General features: G+C 37.5%; 1 protein-coding gene across 7 annotated transcripts in view; it reads right to left on the minus strand.

Moving 5' to 3' along the window:
- The window catches only part of LTBP1 (latent transforming growth factor beta binding protein 1), a 367875-nt gene that overhangs the window by 49039 nt on the left and 296498 nt on the right, over positions 1-22338 (minus strand). The window lies entirely within an intron of this gene.

Consider the following 22338-nt stretch of genomic DNA (forward strand, 5'->3'; position numbering starts at 1 on the left):
CCAGAGATCTCTCAGCTGGAAAACCAGATGAATTAGGTACACTACTTAAGAATGGCGAATTTCACATGCAAGTTTTTGCTATTAATACATTCCTGAACAAGACAGAGGGAAATATTACTGTTTCAATAGAAACAAATTCAAGAAGAATTACACAGGCCAAGGAGAGTGGATCATTGATATGAATTCTCTAATAACAACATTATGTCAATGTCAGAAAGAGAAATGGGGCATAGTCCTGAGCAACTGGAACTGCTAGTGGCTCATTTTTAATGTGGCAATGTTGTCTGGGACGAAGACCACACTGTGAGGGTCTTAACTATTGACCTACATGGCAGATAATTTTCCTTGGGCCATATGCTTTTTACTTAGTACATGTTCTCAATGGACCAAAAGTTCTTTCAAAACCTATTGAATGTTATCAGGGATTCTACATAAGAGCAGAATTCCAACCATGTGCCCTCAGTTCTCAAATGAGGGTGTCACCCTCTTTTTCAGGCAGTGAACTGTGAAATAAGTTAAAAGTATCACAGGGAAGCATGATTTTCTAAAAGGGGTTGGGATCAGGTAAGCCTTCTTTACTCACCAAAATATTACAACTGTGTTCAAAGACCTCGACAATGAAATTCATAACAAAGCCTCAATGATTCCATTAGATTTTCTGTATTATATAAAGAAAAATATGTGTATGGGGAAAGAAGGATATTTGTGTATATTTTGTCACAAAAATGATTTAGTTTTCCTCCTCTCAGATACACTCCTTGATTTCTTGTTTTGAATTAAGGAAAAAGTACACCTTTTTCTCACTTTCTTAACTTGCCCTGTATCTTTGTTTTGTTGATTTTCTTTTTCCTTATTCTGGGCAAGACATATCTGCTGGAGGAAGGAGCTCACTAACAGGCCTCCCCTCTGCTGCCAGGGCACCCTGGAAAGGCGGATGATGGGAACTGTGTCCCATTCTTGGTAATGGACCATTAACAGGAAAATCTCCACAGTTCTTGCACGGTGGAGAAGAAAAAGCCCTCCAATCATCAAGACATTTTCAGATGAAATATATGGTTCATCTCAACTTGAAGATGCTTTGAGAATTATCCAGCTAGCTTGACCCCTGCAGAAAACTGAGGCCCTGAGCAGGAAAGTAACTTGCCCTGAGGTTACTCAGTCAGGGGCAGGGCTGGCAGAGGAATAGAGCCTACTGAAGGAGCAATCTTCTGAATCTGCGCTTGCGGCTCCATCAGGCATATCCTCTTGCCTTCCACCACAGTGGTGGTTACACCGGTCACTCCAAGCGGATGGCCAGAGCTAACCAAAACGTGAGCCCAACAAGCACACTAGGGCTCATTCACTACAAAGAAGCAAGTCAGAGCACATGCTTCTTGACCTAATCCTCACTGACGTTGTTTAATCAAGTACCCAAGTACCTTCCTCTTTTCCTTCAACAAGGCCTCGACATCAAATATCATACTTTGGAATCTAAATAGCAAAAGATATAGTAGGTCCTGAAGATGCGGTTTCTCCTAAAAAACCAAAAGACCCTTGTAAGTGTGCCAAGGGTGCACACCAGCTGCGGAAGGTCCCGGGACCACGTCTAACATTGGTGCTCTCTGCATCTCCTCATAAAAAAAGGAAATGACTCACAACTTCAGCCTAGGGCTTCCTAACCAACTGGGAGTGGCTAAATATGTGGTGCCAGAACCATGGGAAAACAGAATCAAAGAAAGGGGGCTTAGAGCAGAAGGCATCTAGGCTTCCTGCTTCAGGGAAATGCAGCCCTGACATTCCTCACTGAGTGGAACGGAAGCCAACCAGGAGACAGTAAAGCCTAGCCAAGAAGTGGGATGGAACAATGTTAAACCAGCTGAATAGCTGCCCAAAGGAATTTTAAAATGGCATGGCTGCTGGCCCAAAAGAGATTAAGGTCTCTCTCAGTACTGTTGGAGAGGAGCCAGGATTAAACAGAAGATGGGTACAGGGCCCAAGGAAAAAAAATAAAACTTAGCCAATAGGAAATTAAAAACTGGATTTGGACATGGTCCAGATAATACAATAAGATATGGAAAGAGCTTTTTTAAAAAGGTCCACCGAGGTCTGGCAACTTCCACGAGGCTGAGGAATAGAGGCTGAGGAAAATGTGTTAAAGAAAATAACTTTGTTCTAGGAAATGCGGATGAGCCAGAAAAACAGCAAAAGATGACATCCTTGTTCAGAGTTTGACTGGTGTGCTGCTACTTAACAGACAAGGGTGGGGAGAAAACCTGGGGACCTTGCTGGTCTCAAGTATGTCCTGAAAGCTAGTAGCCTAAGATCAGCAGCAAGAAACGCAGAGGTAGCAAGTCATTTACAATCCAACTTTCTAGTACACACATTCTAGAAAACAAGGCTGTGCAATGACAGATCATTTTTCTTCCCTAGCCTTGAAACTCACTACTTTAAAAAAGATTTACTTAAGTTATTCTTTTAAGATTACCCAGGGAAGCCTTCCATTTGATTTCTGCAAACAACTAGAAGTTCCAGAGAAACCAAACCAAAACTTTGCTCTGATTTTAATCTCGCATCATGTGGACAATGTATATTCGTCCACGGTTCAAAACATCTTAATAAAAACCACCCTAAAATCACAAACATTATACCACTCATCTTACCCAAAAACATGGGACTCATCCTCAATTACCTCCCTACATCCAGTCATCACGCTGTTCTGATTTTCTCTCACTGCTAAATCCCATCTCTGCCCTCCTCTCCTATTATTCAGGGCCTCACCATCTCTCATCTGAATTCCTGGTGGCATTCTAATGGGTTTTGTGCTTTCAGCTGGTTACTGCCACTCCAAAACCATCCTCCATAGTGAAAGAATGATTAATCTCTTTGAAATAGTCCAATCAAGTAATTCTCTGCTTAAACCTTTTCAGTTTTTCTCCAAGGATAACAGTATAAAGAGCCTTGCCACATGCTCTCTGGAGCTCATCCACTTGGTTTCTCAAGTTATTTACTTTTCCAGCTGACCCTAAGGCCCCTGTATCTTCTACTTCCCTCTTTCCCTCTCTATTGGATCATCCCATCAGGATCAAACATTTCCTGCTCTCATCTTAAAAAAAAAAAAAAAAAAAAAAAAAAAAGCACCCCTGCACATAATCCCTCCAGCTAGAACCAAATTTCTTATCGCCTTTAACAGCCAAGGTTCTGGACTTTTCTACAAATGCTGTGTCCCCTCCATTACTTCTCATTAGCTCTTGGGTAGGTCTCATATACAGGATCCGACTGAAATGCCTTTTGATAAGCTTTCCATTTTGTAAAATTCAAAGGACCCTTCTTGTCATCTTAGTAGATCACTCAGCGGCATGTAATGCAGTTGACCACTCTCCTCCTAAAGCTCCCTCTTGCCTTGGACTCCATGGTCCTGTAGGATCCCAGGTTTCCTCATAATCCTGTGGCCACTTTCTTCTCTTTCATTGACCCCTCGTTGGAGGTGTGTCTCAGGGCTTGATCCTAGGCCCACTGTTCTTCCCATTTTATGATCTCTCTTCTTGATTGCCTCATCCATTCTAATAGCTTCAAATAACATTCATATCTGATAATACCATTTGCATCTCCAGACTAGACTTCTAAGCACTAGATCTAACTAGATCCAATTGCTTGCCTGTCACCCACACAGGTATTTCACAAACAAATTTAATTTATACACCCAAATCATTACTCTTGATCTTTAGAAAAATCTTGCTGCATTTTTTCACCATGTCTGCAAATACCTACTTGCTAAATCCAGAACCAGGGATCTATCCTCAATATTCCTTATTTTTAGCCTATATCCAGCCCAACACCAGGGTAATAATCTAACACCAGGTTCTATGTCCAAACATTTCTTGAGTCATTCATTTCTCTCCAACACATTGTTACTATTCTAGCCTGAGCTATCGCTATGTCTGACCTGAAGAAAATCCCAGAAGACCCGTCTGGCCTTTCTTTTGCTCCTCTACTCCCATTTCCAAACAGTACCCTAGGTCACATACACTTGAAAAATATCAATTAGAGCACTGAATAAAATCAAACCTAAGAGTCCACACACTGAGAAGAACATAATTATTTTAGGTACCACTAAGAAAGGAGAAAGAAATTCTGCAAATTAAACTATTTTCCATTGCTTAAAAAGAAAAACACATTAACTGTAAGAAGTTTGCCAGTAATTGAGGCATGAAAAAAATATGCACCTTAGGAATGATGAAACATAGTATAAATTTGTCCTGCTCAAAATCTACTAGTCTGTTGATTACACTTAGAAGGAGATCCAAACTTGACATTTACGGCCAGGCTTTGCAGATCCTGCCCCGGAGTCTCCAGCTGATCCTTCACTCTGCCTCCCTCCCTCCAAGCACCAGGCATGGGCCTTGCTCACTTCCTTGTCTCAGAACTTTCGGTCCTGCTACAACCATTCCACCTGGAAACGCTCCACTCCCCCCCCTCCACCCCTGCCCCACTCTCCACTGGGTAACTCATTCTATAGAGCTCAGCTCAAAAGCCATTGCTTAAGAGACCCTTCAGGTGAAATAAATCAGCTTTCCCTCCTTCCTCTCCCTGAGTCTAGTCTTTCCTTCATAGCAGTTGTAATGGTTTGTGATCATATGTTTTCTGGAAAGCTTATTTGTGTATTTACTGCTTGCCACCTCCACCCCCACCCCACTGCAGGTGCAGTTCCTAGAAAGCAGAGACCACGGCTGTTTTGCTCATCACTGTAATCCACAGACTGGAAGAAAGTCTGACACATAATAGGTAGTAATGGCAACATCAAGCATAATACTTGCTCAATATCAATACAAAAGCAAGCAAGGCTTCCACAGCACAGCCTTTGCCTACTTCTTTAGCTATATCTTATATGTCACTTTTCCCGCTCTCATATGTTCAACTGAAACTAATTTACAGTGTCCCTCAAACCTATGCAGTATTTCTTGTCTCCAAATCTTTGCTTAGGGCATTTGTTCTGCAAGGACACACTCTCCCTGAAGTTCCCGGGTCATATTTTTCACCTAGATAACTTCCCCCTGCCCTCCAAGTTCTTCAAGGCTTAGTTGGAGCCTCTTGGAAGGTTTTTGACACAAGCTTGCTTTGAAAAATATGTCTACTCAAACAGATTTTTCCTGCCCCTCACTGAACTCTTATGAATACCTTAAAAAGATGGCACACCACATTGCCACCAAAACCTGAGGCTGAGAACTCACACCATAGTATGGGAGAAAGACCCACTGAAACAATGGGGCTAGACTAGAAACACATCTAGTGACCTTCCATCCCATCCAAAAGCAACAGTTACATTAAAGCTGCACTGGAGATAGTTTAAAAGGTAGAATTTATAAAGCAGGCATTTATATTTGAAATTTCAAAGGCAAACTTGAAAAACTCTTCTAGAGTGAACAGAGAACAAACTGGTGGGCAAGAAAACATTCCTTTTTATATCCCAGATGTGTGATCCAAGTACAAAATAACACAACAAAGATAAAATATTGCAAGACATACAGGTAAGTATATAGTTGACCAACAACAGAATAAGGAAAATGACAATGTATAAATCAATGAAAGAAATAAGAGTACTATGAAATTTAAAAGGCAAGTTAAAGAATGGGGGAAGTATTTGTAAAATATTGATAAATTATTATCCTTAATACATATAAATTACTTAGAAAACACTCAAACTCTGATTCAGATAGGCAAAAAATCATTTCACAGAGAAAAGGAGATAAATACAAAAGAAGTTAGCCTCACTAACAGTAAATGCAATTAAAATGAGATATTACTTTCTCCTTATCAAAGTAACAGAAAAATATGAACACAAGTTTCTTTTTGGAGAGAGTGTTAGATCTCAAGGGTGATGGTGGAAGCACAAACTGGTAGAATTCTGGAAAGCAAGGAGGTCACATATGTTGATAAGACTCAAAAAGTTGCTGATACCCTTTGATCTTGTAATTCAATGTCTTAGAAGCTAGTCTAGGGACATGATCATCGATGAAAGTAAGTGTTTATATACAAGTCTATTCATAGAGCATTAAACAGCATCAACAATAAAGGAAACAGTCTCTATCTCTATAATTAGGAGCACACATTGTGATGGAATTACAGGGTCATTAAAACTTTATTTTCAAAGGGATTTAAGTATAAGAAAAATGCAAATAAAGCACAATGTTAACTGAAAAAATAAAAAGTATATGATCTTATAACACTTAAATAAGAAAACTATAAAAAGAAATATGCCAAGTACCTCAACATAATAAAGGCCATATATGACAAACCCACAGCCAACATTATACTTAACAGTGAGAAGCTGAAAGCTTTTCCTTTAAGATCGGGAACAAGACAAGAATGCCCACTCTTCCCACTTCTAGTCAACGTAGTTCTGGAGGTCCTAGCCATGGCAACCAGACAACACAAAGAAATAAAAGGCATCCAGATTGGCAAGGAAGAAGTTAAACTGTCCCTGTTTGTAGATGACATGATATTGTACATAAAAAACCCTAAAGAATGCACTCCAAAACTACTAGCTCTAATACCTGAATTCAGCAAAGTTGCAAGATACAAAATTAATACACAGAAATCTGTGGCATTCTATTACACTAACAATGAACTAGCAGAGGGAGAAATCAGGAAAACAATTCCATTCACAGTTGCATCAAAAAGAATAAAATACCCAGGAATAAACTTAACCAAGGAAGTGAAAGACCTATACCCTGAAAACTACAAGACAGTCTTAAGAGAAATTAAAGAGGACACTAACAAATGGAAACGCATCCCATGCTCTTGGCTAGGAAGAATTAATATCGTCAAAATGGCCATCCTGCCTAAAGCAATCTACAAATTCAATGCAATTCCTATCAAAATACCAACAGCATTCTTCAACAAACTAGAGAAAATCATTCTAAAATTCATATGGAACCACAAAAGACCCCAAATAGCCAAAGCAATCCTGAGAAGGAAGAATAAAGTTGGGGGATTATGCTCCCCAACTTCAAGCTCTACTACAAAGCCACAGTAATCAAGACAATTTGGTACTGGCACAAGAACAGACCCACAGACCAATGGAACAGACTAGAGAGCCCTGATATAAACCCAACCATATATGGTCAATTAATATATGATAAAGGAACCATGGACATACAATGGGGAAATGACAGCCTCTTCAACAGCTGGTGTTGGCAAAACTGGACAGCTACATACAAGAGAATGAAACTGGATTATTGTTTAACCCCCCACACAAAAGTAAACTCGAAATGGATCAAAGACCTGAATGTAAGTCATGAAACCATAAAACTCTTAGAAGACAACATAGGCAAAAATCACCCGAATATAAACAAGAGCAACTTCTTCCTGAACACATCTCCTCGAGCAAGGGAAACAAAAGCAAAAATGAACTCATGGAACTACATCAAACTAAAAAGTTTCTGTATGGCATAGGACGCCATTAACAGAACAAAAAGGCATCCTACAGTATGGGAGAATATATATTTGTAAATAACATATCCAACAAGGGGTTAACATCCAAAATATATAAAGAACTTACATGCTTCAACACCCAAAAAGCAAATAACCCGATTAACAAATGGGCAGAGGATATGAAGAGACAGTTCTCCAAAGAAGAAATTCAGATGGCCAACAGACACATGAAAAGATGCTCCACATCACTAAATTATCAGGGAAATGCAAATTAAAACCACAATAAGATATCACAGACCAGTAAGGATGGCCAGCATCGAAAAGACTGAGAACAACAAATGCTGGCGAGGATGAGGAGAAAGGGGAACCCTCCTACACTGCTGGTGGGAATGTAAGCTTGTTCAACCATTGTGGAAAGCGGTATGGAGGTTTCTCAAAAAACTAATCTTAAAAAAATCCCGATCTTAAAAAAAATGTTTATCGCAGCACTTTTTACAATAGCCAAGATATGGAAGCAACATAAGTGTCCATCAGTACATGAATGGATAAAGAAGATGTGGTACATATACACAATGGAATATTATTCAGCCATAAGAAAGAAACAAATCCTACCATTTGCAACAACATGGATGGAGCTGGAGGATATTATGCTCAGTGAAATAAGCCAGGCAGAGAAAGACAAGTGCCAAATGATTTCCTCCATTTATGGAGTATAACAATGAAGCAAAACTGAAGGAACAAAATAGCAGCAGACTCACAGACTCCAAGAAGGAACTAGTGGTTACCAAAGGGGAGGGGTGTGGGAGGGTGGGTGGGAAGGGAGGGAGAAGGGGATTGAGGGGTATTATGTTTATTACACATGGTGTGGGGGATCACGGGGAAAACAGTGTATCACAGAGATGGCTAACAGTGAATCTGTGGCACCTTACTGCACTGATGGACAGTGACTGCATTGGGGTATGAGTGGGGACTTGATAATATGGGTAAATGTAGTAACCACATTGTTTTTTCATGTGAAGCCTTCGTAAGAGTGTATATCAATAATACCTTAATAAAAAATTAAGAAAAAAAAGAAATATACCAACTATTTAACTGATTGGTGGATAAATAACTGATTTTCTTTATATTTCTCAACATTTTCTAAATTTTCTATAATGAACACGTATTTCAAAATCAGAAAAATTTCATGCTTGCTATCAGCTATTTGAAAGTACTGAAACTTTAGTATATATCCAAGTATATATTCCCTAATAGGAATAAACAAATAAGTAAAATAAAACCATATGAACAAAAGTAGAATATCATATTCTAAAATATATTTAAAGACTGACAGCATTTAAATATTTCTTCTGATGAGACAACAAAGAATGTTCTATTTTAAAATAAAGTGTTTTTCTTGAAATGATAAAACTACATAAGAGAAAATGCTGGTTACTATTAATTAATGGGCAATTAATTCATGTGTCTGTTGGCCATCTGAATTTCTTCTTTGGAGAACTGTCTCTTCATATCCTCTGCCCATTTGTTAATCGGGTTATTTGCTTTTTGGGTGCTAAGGCATGTAAGTTCTTTATATATTTTGGATGTTACTTACCATCAATGTAGTTAAGATGCCACAGATTCAGTTGAGAACAAGCAAACAAAAAATCAACCCCACCTCCCAACAAAAAAATTTTAGGTGCTTTTTAATCTAGCCAAATTGGTCCTTTTCATTTTCTTTTTTTTATATACAAAGCTATGCTTGTTTAGTTTCAAAAACTTCTGGAGGCCCTAACTGAAAGGATAATCTTCCAAACATGAATGCATATATTCTGTTGAATAAAAAATAAAAACACTTCAGACCCAATCCCTTTCTCAAATTCAAATAACTGCTGTTGTAAATGTTTTCTATCTGAAGATTGACTTTTCTACTGTGTACAGATAAGGATTGTTTATAATTTCACTTTTACTATGTGAAAGCTGACCTTGGGCCAGTATGTTTCAGATTCCCAAATTAACTTTGAGTGCATTTTATTTTTCCCTTCATACACTGTTCAGCTAAATGTCATAGGAAAACATTCTTTCAAAACATATCTATTAAAAATTTAATACGTACTAATACAGAGGCAGGAAAAATATATGTATTAAAAAGTGGGCAGAGGCAGGAAGTTACAATAAAAAATACTCCAAAAGGTAGCCAAAAAAGGAACAAAGATGAGATCAGACAAATGGAGAACAAAGAGTAAGGTACAGATTTGAAATCACCCCCCGCAAAATAACAGTAATTACGTTACATGTATATGAAATTCTCCAATTAAAAGGCAAAGATTGTCAATTTGGGGTACCACACACACACAATATATATAAATATATATATATCTTGCTTACAAGAGAAAGATCTTTCAATGAAAGAACATGGAAAGGTGGGAAAAGATAAAACATGTGAAATCTAACTGAAAGAAAGCATATGTAGCTGTATATATAAAAGATAAAGTAAATTTAAGGGCAAGATGCATGGGTAGAGACAAATAGTGACATTTCAAAGGGATAAAGGATAAATCCACAGGGAAGATACAGAAATTCAATATTTAATTCCACTACCAGAAAATATATAAAACAAATTCCAGCAAACTAAACTTAGAAACAATTAAATCTCCATAATAATGTGACATTTAAAAATAACCCCTCTGTAAATTATATAGCAAGCAGATAAAAAATAACATCAGGGATTATAGATTATTAGAACACAATTTACAAAATGTCCTAATTAACACATATAGGTCCAACTGCAGAATATACATTGTTTTCAAGTACACAGGGAATAAATATTAAAGTTAACCATAATCTGAATCACAACAAATCTCAAGGATTCAAGTCACTGTAAGTTTGTTCTCTGACTAGTGTGGTATTTAGAAACAACAAAAAGATCACTGAAAACCTCCAAATGTCTGGTTATTAAGCCAAACACCTCTAAATAATTCATTGGTCAAAGAAAAAAAATGACAATCAGTTGAAACATCTGAATAACAAAAAAAAAAAAATCAAAGCCTGTGGATGCAGATAAAGCCATTCTTAGAAAGAAATGTATAGCCATAAATACATGTACTAGGAAAGAAGGTTGAAAATCCAGTGATCTAAGGCTCTATACTTCAAGAAGTTAGAAATAAAGACAAATTAAACCCAAAGAAATTAGGAAGAAAAAATAAATATAAAACCAGAAATTAACGTAATAGAAGACAGAAAAATCAACAACAGAAAAGCTGTTTCTTTACAAACACCAATACCCACAGGAAGACTGATTATGAGCAAAACAGAGAAAGCACGAATTACTGAAAAACTGAAAGGCATCACTACACATTCTATAGATGTTAAGAAGCGATCAGAACTTATTTTGAAGAAGTTTGTGCCAATGAATTGGTAATTTTATATAAATGGATAAATTCCTTGAAAAACAAAAGTTACCAACACCAACATGAAAAGGCAAAACATGGAATGTTTTATCTTTTAGAGAAATTTTAAGTGCAGTTTAAAAAGCTTTCATAATACACATACACCCTCAAAACAAAACAAAACTACACACTCTAGGCCCAAATGACTTCACTTGTGAATTCTACAAAAAAAAAAAAAAAGGAAGATGTAACACCGATCTTATAAACACTTTTCCAGAAACCCTGAAAGAAGGGACACTTTCAAACTTATTTTATGAAACCAGAACAACCTTGACTCCATAATTTCACCAGGTCATTAAAATGAAGGAAAATGAAAGGCTAATCTCTCATGAACACATAGTCTAAACAAAATGTTAGCGATTTGATTCCAGGGATACATAAGATGGATACTACATCATGACTATTGGGTTTATTATAAGAATACATGGTTATTTTCACTAAAAAAAAATTAATGTGGCTGAAATGTATATGTGATGGTGGGCACTGCAGCCACCATCCTGCACCATGATACAGAAACCATGTATCAAGGGTAGCAAAACACAATAGATGTCGTCTGGTTTCCAGCACTGTAGAGCTGTATTCTTAGTCCTACATTACTTATGCTTGAACTGTTACAGAGAGAACAGAATTTTTATCTTGTTTAAAAAAAAAAAAATCAGTCCCTGTAATTCATCACATTAACAAAGTAAATAATTATTTCAATAAATGCAGGAAAGCATCTGTTAAAATTAAAAACATTCATGAGAAAGTCCCTTGGGCAAACCATGTAGTAGGGAATTTCCTTATCAGATAAAAAGTACATGTTTAAAAAAGAAAAAAAAAACTATGGCAAACATCATTCTTAAAGAAATATCAAATGCTTTCTCTGCTGAGATCAGGAATGAGACAAGCAAGTTAGCAATCGCCATTATTCAACATTATAGTGGAGGTCCTAAACAGTGTAATATGTTCAGAAAGGCAGAATTATTAGCAGAAAATTAAACTAAGACCACATTATTTACAGATAACATAATTGTATATGTAACATTATTTAAATTAATTAAAATTTAAATTAATATAAAATTAAACTAAGACTTCATTTACAGATAACATAACTATATATGTAACATTATTTACAGATAACATAATTGTATATGTATGATATCCAAAATACTTTATAGATAAATTAATAGAAATAACAAGTGAATTTAGTAATGTCATGGACACGAGGTCAATGTATAAAAATCAAATTGTGGCTCTATAAACTAGTAACAAACAATTAGAAGAGGAAAAAACCTTTAAAATACCATTCATAATAATATAAGAATATTGAAACCTAGAAATAAGTCTAAAAAATGTTCACTATTTACATAAAGACTTTACATAAAAACCTGCTCGACAACACCAAGACAAATGAAAGGAAACCTAAATAAATGACGGATATGTCACTGTATGGATTGGAATACTCACTATTAAAAAATACCAAATCTTCCCAAACTGATCTATTGATTTGAGACAATTTCAGTCAAAATCCCAGCAAAGGTTTGTTGTGAAATTTAATAAGCTGATTGTAGAACTTAATTAAGAAAAAAATGGAACAATTTAGAATTTATAGTACCACATATTAAAATTAATTATAAAGCTATTGTAATTAAGACAATATGCTCTTGGAGCAAGGAGAGATAAATAAACCTGTGGATACAATGAAGTAGTAAGAAACAGATACATGTATATACTTGACTACATGATTCATGATAAAGTTACTATTGACAGTGGGAAAAGGGTGCTCTTCTCAATAATGGTGATGACCCTAAGTAGATATCCATTTAGGAAAAAGTAAATCTCTACCTCTGTTTCACATCATATGCAAATATCAATTTCAGGACAATTACAGATTCCAGCTGTAATATAAAACAATAAAGGTTCTAAAAGACAATATAAAAGAGAATCTTAACAACTAGAGTTTGTAAAGATTATGGACACAAAAACTATTGATCTCAGATGAAATAATAAAAACATTAGACCACTATAATTAAGAACTTGGGCTCACCTGAAGTTACCACTAAGAGAGTTGTATTGAGCACCTCATTTTGAAGAAGTTTATTATGCAGAATTAAATAAATGGCATCCAAAAAGCCAATAAGGGTATGAAAAATTGTTGAACATCAGTCCTCACAGAGGAATAGCAAATTCCTATGATGAAATACCATTACTCAGCATGGCTAACACCTTGAAAAGGATTGATAACAACCATTGACAAGGATATGGAACTGGAAGGCTCACACTTATGGAACTGGAAAATTCACAGCTGGTGGCAGTGTAAATTGGTACTCTGAAAAAAACTGGCTGTGTCTAAGAACCTGAGACATACATATATTCCATAACCTAGAAATTACACTTTTGGGTAATAACCAACAGAAATTAGTGATTATGTCCATTAAAAGACATGTTCAAGAATATTCATAAAACCTTTACTCATAATAGTCCCAAAGTGGAAGGCAACCCAAAAGTCCATCAACAGTAGAATGGATGCATAATTATAGTATATTCACTCAATGAAATACTACATGACAATGAAGACAAAATATTCTGCTACATATAACGGCATAGATGAAGCTTCCAAATGTAATGTTGAATGAAAGAAGCCAGACATAAATGAGTATCTGCTCCATGAGTCCATTGATGTAATGTTCAAAATGTGCAAAACAAAGGCACAGTAATGAAGACAGAAGAGTGGTAACTGTTATATGTAGATACTGGGGAGGGGACAATTATCAGGAAGAAGTTGGAGGAAGGTTTCAAGAGGCTCATTACCAAGTGTGCTCACTCTGCATAAGTTTTCCAAGCTGTACCCTTAGGATTTATGCATGTTTCTTTATGCATTTTAAGCAATTAAAAGGTTTACTTAAAAAAAAATCCCAATCCACGCTGCTATCTTTCCTGGTTAAAGACAAACTTAACCATTTCAAAAGCTCATTTTTTCTCTTTCACATTGGTAGGAGGTGTATGTATAGGTATGTATATACATACATACATGTTAGACTAAACTGTTAAGTGACTCCTGACCACTGTTCCCTATCTGTCCACTGTAAGCCATTCAAATACTTGGAAGCAATTTCTTCCAAGTGTAAAATGAAGTCAAGCTGTTTTTCTGCCTTTTTTTTTTATAGGAATACAGGTGAAAATGAGAGCAGATGTAATGCAAAATGTCTTTCCTTAAAAAGTGAACTACATTTCTATATAATGCATGACAAGTTAAGGGAATTACTTGAATACTCTTGCAAATATGCTACTGTTTCTTTCTGGTTTTCAGGTATTTAAATGATGTCCCTAGTTTACATGACCCTTAGGCTTTTGCTGTCAAGGAAGTGGGGTAAATATACAGAAGATTCTCTGTCACCCAAAATAAGGTCAAGGATGAAAATCCTCATGAATGAAATCATCTCAGATTAACTTCTTTAAAAAAAAAAAAGTCCAAGAAGAGTATTTTGACTTTAACATTTTAAACTGTATTAACAAGTTCATGCAGTGGAACAAGAGAATGGAGACAGTGTTCTCAGTTTTCCTCATTGAGGGAGCTTGCAAAGTTCAGGTACTGTAGCTGGGAAGGGCATTTGTGTCATAAAACAGCTTTGAAAGCCTGCAGTCTGCACTGGGCGCATGTCTACCCACTCAGAATGCGGACAGGGTGGAGCTGAGAGGCTAAGCCCAGGAAAGCCATTGGATGTGCCACATGTTCGCTCCATTATGATAAACCTCAGTATTATGGGTTAAAATTCACAACTGAGTATCTGTGACATTTAAAAGAAAAATTCTGAATTAAGTTGAAAAGTAGTATATTTTTAATGAGGCACAAAACAGTTTGTTTTCACAAAAGCAAAACCTGTGAACACATTAAGTCTTCTAAACTTTCAAGAGAAACAAAGTGGATTTCTGAATTTAAAAAGCTGTTTTCTTCCTATTTCTTCCCCCTATGGACTGACAGAATATTACATACATATAAATAAAAGCTAGAAAAAGTGAATGAGAAGGATTTGAATTTGCTACAGAGAAGAAATATTTCTAAAAATTTAACAGGAATAAATGAGAAAAAAAGTTTAAAAAAACTTTTCTGCTCCTGAAGGCAAAGAATAACCCCAACTTACTATTATAGAATGGACTACCACAAAAAGGGGAGTATTTGAATAAATTCTCTTATGAGTAAATTCCAGGCCATTCAGAAAGAGTTTAGATTATTTATGGAAAATATCTTGAACTTCCATTGCATATTTCTTCTGCAAAAGATAATAAGTGTGAAATACACATTTTGTTTTTACACTGTATACATTTTTAATACGCACTAGTATTTCATCTTAACATATTTACAGATAATCATTTGATTAACTTTGTGCTAATTTAATAGTCTTACATTTTTACACCTGAGAGCTTTTAAAAAATAGACATCATATTCTAACTTAGAATAGAAAGCTGTACATTTTGTCTTTTCTCACAGCCTTTCGTTCACCAAGAGGTGCTGCCAGGGAGGACTGGGAGAAAGCCCTAAACACGGGCCAAACATATCAAACCCCAGATTCATCTTTTTGACACTTAGGCCCCAAAGGCAACATAAGATCAGCCAAGAAATTTCCATTTTTTCCCCTCTATTCTAATTTTTCTCTTTGTATATTCAAAAAGGAGGTCAAGAAAGATCAGTTATGAAACCACAGAAAAGAGAAATTACTCCAATGCTTAAATGCAAATAAGCATCAGAATCAGCCACCAGTTTACTGGCAATTGATACATGAAACATATTAAAACTTGAAATACCTAGGGAGTAAGTGGGGAACATTAGTCATCTGGAACTCTTCGAGAAAACAAAGGGCGAGGAATTAAAGCAAATTATGCATAAATGAGTTATTGTATCCTATGTGACTTTAAAAGAATCTTGGGTTTACAAGTAAATACAATATAGTAATTCATTTACATCCAGAACTGGACTTAACAACTACCAGACAATCTAATTCACAAATGCTTATGCAATCCGTGTGTTGCATATTTCATAAGCACTGGTCATACAAAAACAAATAAAAGTTAAATGTTCCCTTTTAGGTGCCCACACATTAAGGCAACCAATGACAATAACTAGGGTACCAACGTAAGAAGTGCTAAAATTATAACAGTAATTCACATTCATGGAGCACCTCTGATGGGCCAGGTTCTATTCTAAGCTGACACTTGTCAGCACACATCAACATACTGAATTCTCACACCTCCACAATAACCGGCTATCACCCCCATCACGCACACAGGGAGCTGAGGCACAGGAGCTTTGGTAACCCACAGCAAGCTCATGCAGCTTAGAGGTCCTGGAGGAAGAGTCCAGGCTCATATCCTCACACTCCATAGCCTGACTGCTTAACCACTCCTGTACCCAGGAACTATGCGAGTGTGTGTTGGGGAATTCGTCATCAAAAAATAGGGATGGCTTCACAAAGTGTGTAACACTTTGGAGTCCTCTTATGATGTCTGTTTCCTGATAGACTGTTCCTTTGTTTCATTCATTAAATATTTATTGTGCCCTAGTTATTCTCAGTGGTACACAGGTGTGAACAAAACAGACATTCCTGTCTCATCAGCCTCTGTGTTTAGCAGTGGGATGTGACAATAAACAACAAACAAGACAAATATATAGAATAAGGGAGTAAAAAGTAAAAAAAGAAGCAAAGCGGGAACAGGAAGTGTTTGGGGGTGAGTGAGGGTAGTTTAGACAAGGACTCACTGAAAAAGTCACATTTGAATAAAGACCTATAGGAGATGAGAGGCGACAATCTCTGCACTTATTAATACATTTCCTTATTTCAAACTGTTTATTGCAGCCAAAAGCACACCAATTAATACTTAACCTACCTACAGGTTTGTTACGAGAATTAAATGAGAAAACAAGTACAAAGCAGTTAGCATAGCGCCTGCCTCGTAACAAGAACTCAACAAAGGCTATTATTATTAGCAGTAACAGAATTGCTAATGTTTTAATAAAGTCATGAAATCAGCCATATGAAGTATCACTTGTCCACTCACACTGCATGTCCCGATAACCATATAATATTCTGTCAGTTAGATGTGTAACAAATAAGTAAGTAATTCTGGAATCAGTCTCAAGTAAAATACCACTCACAACAAACTTTCAGGACCTATCAAGAATTCAGGCTGTAGATGACATAAGATTCCCAAACATGCAGGAAGCCAGGTGCTGGGATGTGAGCAGGGTGGCAGCGGCAGGTGTTGGGGGGTGGCTTGCCTATTTACAGACCTCACCTTCTGGCAGTTTCATGTCTATTTTTTGGCTGCAACGTAAGTGTTTACTTTTCCTTCTATGAACATGTTTTTCCACAGCTCTGGGGTTTTAAAAGGTCAGCAGTGATAAAGGGCTTAGGACGAGCTCTTGAATTTTTCTTTTTTTTGCTGTTATTATGAATTTCTTTATAACAATGTTGATACATGAAGATAATCGAGAAATGCATGGAAAATCAATATTCCATGTCCAGAAGCAGCTTATCCCAGCAAAAATCCTCAGCTCTCTCCCTCATGATTTAAACATACATTTTCACTCCTGCACAAGTACATTCACTCCTGCACAAGTACATTCATAGGAGTGAGTTGAGTGTGAAGAACGGCAGCCCTTCTAGTAGGAAGCCACTTCCCTTCCCTACCTGGCATGTTGTGTGATCCTTTTTCTTTTTACACATGGGAGAGAAAGGATCGTATTGTTAACTGAAATTCCTCTTCTTTAGAAAAGTAAGGAACATTCAGGTTGTATAAGAGTTTCCAACCTAAAATCATTAAAAAACCTAAAACTCTTTGGGCCTAGCAGCCAGATGTAATATATTACTGTGTCAGGGTATTTCTATGTCCCACTTGGCTAAATCATTTTCAAAAATATTTTCTTTCTAGTGAGAGATACAAAGTTCTCTCTCTGTACCCCAAAACCACCAATTGCCTTGGAGAGTCATCAACAATGGTTTTATCTGTTCTTCCTACACTGCTCGTAGAAAATGTACCTAAGAGTCTGAAAACAAAACCACACTTGCTCCCAATTCCTTTTTCTTTCTTTGATTTGGCAAAAGCTGCCTTCACTGCATTTTCTGTTTCCAAGGAACACAAAATTGGCCTAAGAGTTTGAACCCAGCGTCTTTTCAGTCTTTCTGACAGCACTATGCTCAGTAAACTAAATGGTAAGAAGTTAGACATTCTTCACATTTGCATTTGTTATGTTTTTCCTTTCAAATGAATGAGTTAGCAGGGAGTGGTCCAGTAGCAGACACATAAAAAGGTTATGTGATTAGCATAGCTGTTTAACAACAGGACTTGATTCTCTGAGTCCCAGAGTTTGGGCTAGACATTACAGGAAGTTCCCTTCCTGCCCTATAGCCCTCAAATTTTGAATTAACGTTGGAATTGTTTTGAAAGCAGGAGCCGAAGCTTCTGAGCACATACTCCATCATGGTATTATTTTGAAAAGTGAGAAATAGACTATAATATTCAAGAGAGGAAAACATAGGAGTAGAATATAAAGGCTTTGATTTTTTTTTCTTTCTGATGAAAAATCGGTAAATTCCAGAATTGTCTGACTTTAAAAACAGATGTTATTTCTAAGAGCAGTTGTAGGTTCACAGTATAATCTTGCATATTCCCTCTGATCCCTCACCATCCCCCGTGCCCTCCCCCAGCGATCAACATCCCGGAACCAGAATGGTGTATTTGTTACACCACTGACATGGCAATGAACATCCACTGACATGTCATTTTCAATCAAAGTCCATCATTTACATTAGGGTTTTTTCCTGGTGTTGAACTCTCTGATTTTTTATTCCCCTGTCTGGGCAACAGAATTCATATCGGCAATAGGAAAAGGGCCCTCCACAGACAATCTCACACCCTCTTGTCTATTTATTGACAGACTATTATCATTTAGGCAATGGATGATCATTTTGTTAAAGGCACTTAAAATGGCTTCATCTGTTACTCAGACACAAAGTTTTAATATCTTCCATAAACCCACATCACAGAGGCACAATGGTCGATCTGACCCTACTTAGTATTGTACCAGCTTCCTACTCCTTGCTCTAGCCCTCAGATCCTCCTTACTCTGCTTTTTTTCCCCTTAAGGTTGATCACCTTCTAGCATATTATGTAGCTTACTTATCAGTTTATTGCCTCCAAGAAAGTGAGGATCATTTTTTGTTCGGCCCCGTTCCAAGGACAGTGGCTGGCACATAGTATATACTTAAGTATTTGTCAATGAATGAATGCATGAGAGTGATTTCTGAAAGACAGGGCTTTAGGGACTGATTCTGTTCATGGTTTGGAGGCCTACTTAGCCATGACTAACCAGTTCTGGAAGCAGGTGGGGCTCCATCTATGCTACTGGGCCCATTCAAAGTCCCTGCTAGACCAGCGTGGTCATTCTATCCTGTGAACAGGCTGGAAAGCACAGTGAGGTCTAGAGATGTCTGAGGACCCCAACACCACTGTTGTCACACCAACTGCCACTCAGTGGGAGTGACCCACTGGGAGGGCGCAGCTGCTCCTGGCCGAGAGCGACATGCAAAGAGGTATGTGCCCGCAGTGATGGGAAGTCAGAGACCAGGAGGCAATTCTCCACAGGGCTCAGGGGACAGACGCAGTGACACTCAGGAATCCCACTGTCACCAGGTTCCCTGTTCTCCCACTCACGCATTCAGATGATGAAGAAACCATACCCTGAGTGAGCTGGTAAATGGGATGATAAGTATTTTTCATATGAATTAAAATTCCACAATAAAAAATGGGCAGAAGAATTGTGATTTTTCTTCTAAACAAATGGATAAAATAAGTTGGGATATATAGCAGTGAGCTGAGTGAAAGAAGTGAAAGGTTTCCTTTTTTTTTTCTACACAAGAGAAAAGCTCTGGCTAGAAGGTACAGAGCAGGTGGCAGGAGGAGACGAAGCCCAACTCAGAGAAGAAAAGGAAAGGACAGAGGAGGAAGTCGCCGGTGGGTCCAGCTCCCTGCACTTTTCTGACACCCATGTGTGTGACGTGGGAAAAGTATATACTGCATTATGTTTGGCATGTGGCACCCTGAATTTACTTATATGTCCATAAAATACAGCTCTGCCATATTAAATACAAAGACATAATTTTCTAGATGTGCAATTTATTTATTTATCCCCAATTCTCCTCCTTGAATGTAGGTTCCTTGTGGACAAGAACTGTGTGCTTTGCCCCCAGAGCAGTAACTGCCTGGCACAAGGCGGCACTCTGACTACTGAGTGAATGAATAAATGAATACATAGCTGCTAACCTCCCGCCACTTCTTCCCACTCCCCTCAAGTTTCAAATAATACTTTGTTCTTATCTCATGTGGGAGAATCAAGGTGTTTCTCTTTTCTCTCCTACGTATGTGCTCTCAGAGCACCACCTACTTTGGGAAAGGATGGAGCCAGTGGTGCTGTTTCTATTTGTACTTGGATAGTTCACGCTGACGGAGTATGCCTCTTCAGTGTGGTTCCGTGACTGTGACCAGATCGACAACTCTCCAGGAGACGGGCAGTCAGGGAAGGAACCTCATTTCCTTGGCTGGGTGGGATTCATTGAGCCCAGCATAGGGCAGGGTATGCCAGCCCTAGTGTCCACATGGCTTCAGCTACTTTAACCAGAAGTTTAGAAGTCAACTGATGGGTGGGCATGAAGTGTGAGTGCCAGCTATTCTCAATGTTGCCTCAAGTTCTACGCACATCAGCTCCATAGCTAACCCCTGCTCACATGGGCTGGCTTTGTCCTCCACAGCCAGGGGTAGAATCAGGACATACCACTACTGCCACAGGTTTCAGATCCAGTCCAACAAAAGGAAATTTGCATCAGCATGATATCCTGGATTAAGCCATTAAAAATCAAGGCCTTGCAAAGTTTATTCTAGAAAGAACAATATGCCTATTAATTTAGGATATTTTTAGGTATACTGCCATATATCAGCACAATATTCTAAATTAATTATTACTTGTAAAATTGTCCAGGTTTGGAGCAAAAAAAAAAAATGAACGAAGTGTCAAAGAAAGTACACTAAAGTACAGCACTAGAAGTTTTCTAAGAACACATTTTTATATTCAAGTTTTTGCCAAGTTAATGCCTAACAACAACAGAATTGCAACTAAATTAGTGATTATATAATTCTTGAGGGGTAGAAATCAGTATTTTAAAAGATACAGAATGAAAGGAAAATTATGAAGTACAAACGAACAAAAGTGAAGGTGGGTATGTACATATTGATATACTCTTATAGAGCAATAGCCTTAACTAGTAAGTGAGTGAGTGGGGTGACTTATGTTGGTTCTGAACATAGTATGGCACAACCAGTGGCAGGGATAAATTGGGACCCTGTTCAGTGAAGGAAGCACTTTCCATCCGTGTTTCAGAGCTAAGTGAAGAAGCAGACCTGCACCTTTCTGGAAGGCAGGGGAACATGCAGTCTGTGCATCTGTTGCATCAATCACTCAGATGGGCAAGCACCTATCCCTTTGCTGGGAAATGACAGGATGTCTCCAGAATAATGTAGGTATTCACGCAGTGTCTCTCCTGCAAGCTCTAGTCTCAGTGCTCTAAATACAAAATTAGTGTAAAACTCAAACCACTGAAACATGGAGTCCTTGTAAATTTCTCGTGGCCACCTTTATATGATATTTTTCTCCACTTCCCAACTTTTGGTAGCTTTCAAACCCATCAAAATCTGCTTACTCAAACCCTAGTCTATGTTATCTCTCTCACATGAAGCCAAATCTGGCATCAGTGTTATGTCTGCTCAACAGGAGAGCAATTTCAATAATCTCTTTCTTTTCATAAGATCAGTGTATTCCTCCCAGTACAACCATCAGTTTCAGATGAACCTGGCTGCTGGGTCCTCCACTTGAGTCCACCGTGGCACGAGCGAGAAGACAGGACTTCTGGTGCACTACTTTTTACACCAAAGAATTTGGGTGTGATCACAGGCCCAGAACAGCAGTTTACTTTGCAATTTACTTCCTTAAAACGTAGTTCGGTTTTGATAACCCAGATTCTCAGAGTTGGATTGAAATTACGATTATGGGAATCTTCTCAGTTTACTTTAAAAAGGCTCAGATGAAAGACTCCTTGATTTATCAAACTATAACTCATCAAGCATTAATCTTCTGAATACAACCCTAAGTGCTGTATCCCTGAAAACATACAGAGGCTGCAAATAGGAAACCAACAATGTTGTCTTAATGTCCTACAACTTAATTAGCTTGTAGGAGTTAATAATGACAGGAAACAAAAGATACTGGCTTAGAGCTAAGGAAACTAGAGGAGTAGTTCTGGAAAAACTCTGACAATGGTACAGGAAGAAATCAAGCAAGACATTTTTATAAACCAAATGATAGAGATGATCTATACGAAGCATAATCAAAACTGGCAGTCTGGAGTCACATCAGGAATGTTGACAGTTTTCCTTTAGGTCTCCCATGTGCATGTAAAATTATCTCCTCTTG

This window comes from Manis pentadactyla, chromosome 2 (genome assembly GCF_030020395.1).
Source record: "Manis pentadactyla isolate mManPen7 chromosome 2, mManPen7.hap1, whole genome shotgun sequence".
NCBI classification, from domain to species: Eukaryota; Metazoa; Chordata; class Mammalia; order Pholidota; family Manidae; genus Manis; species Manis pentadactyla.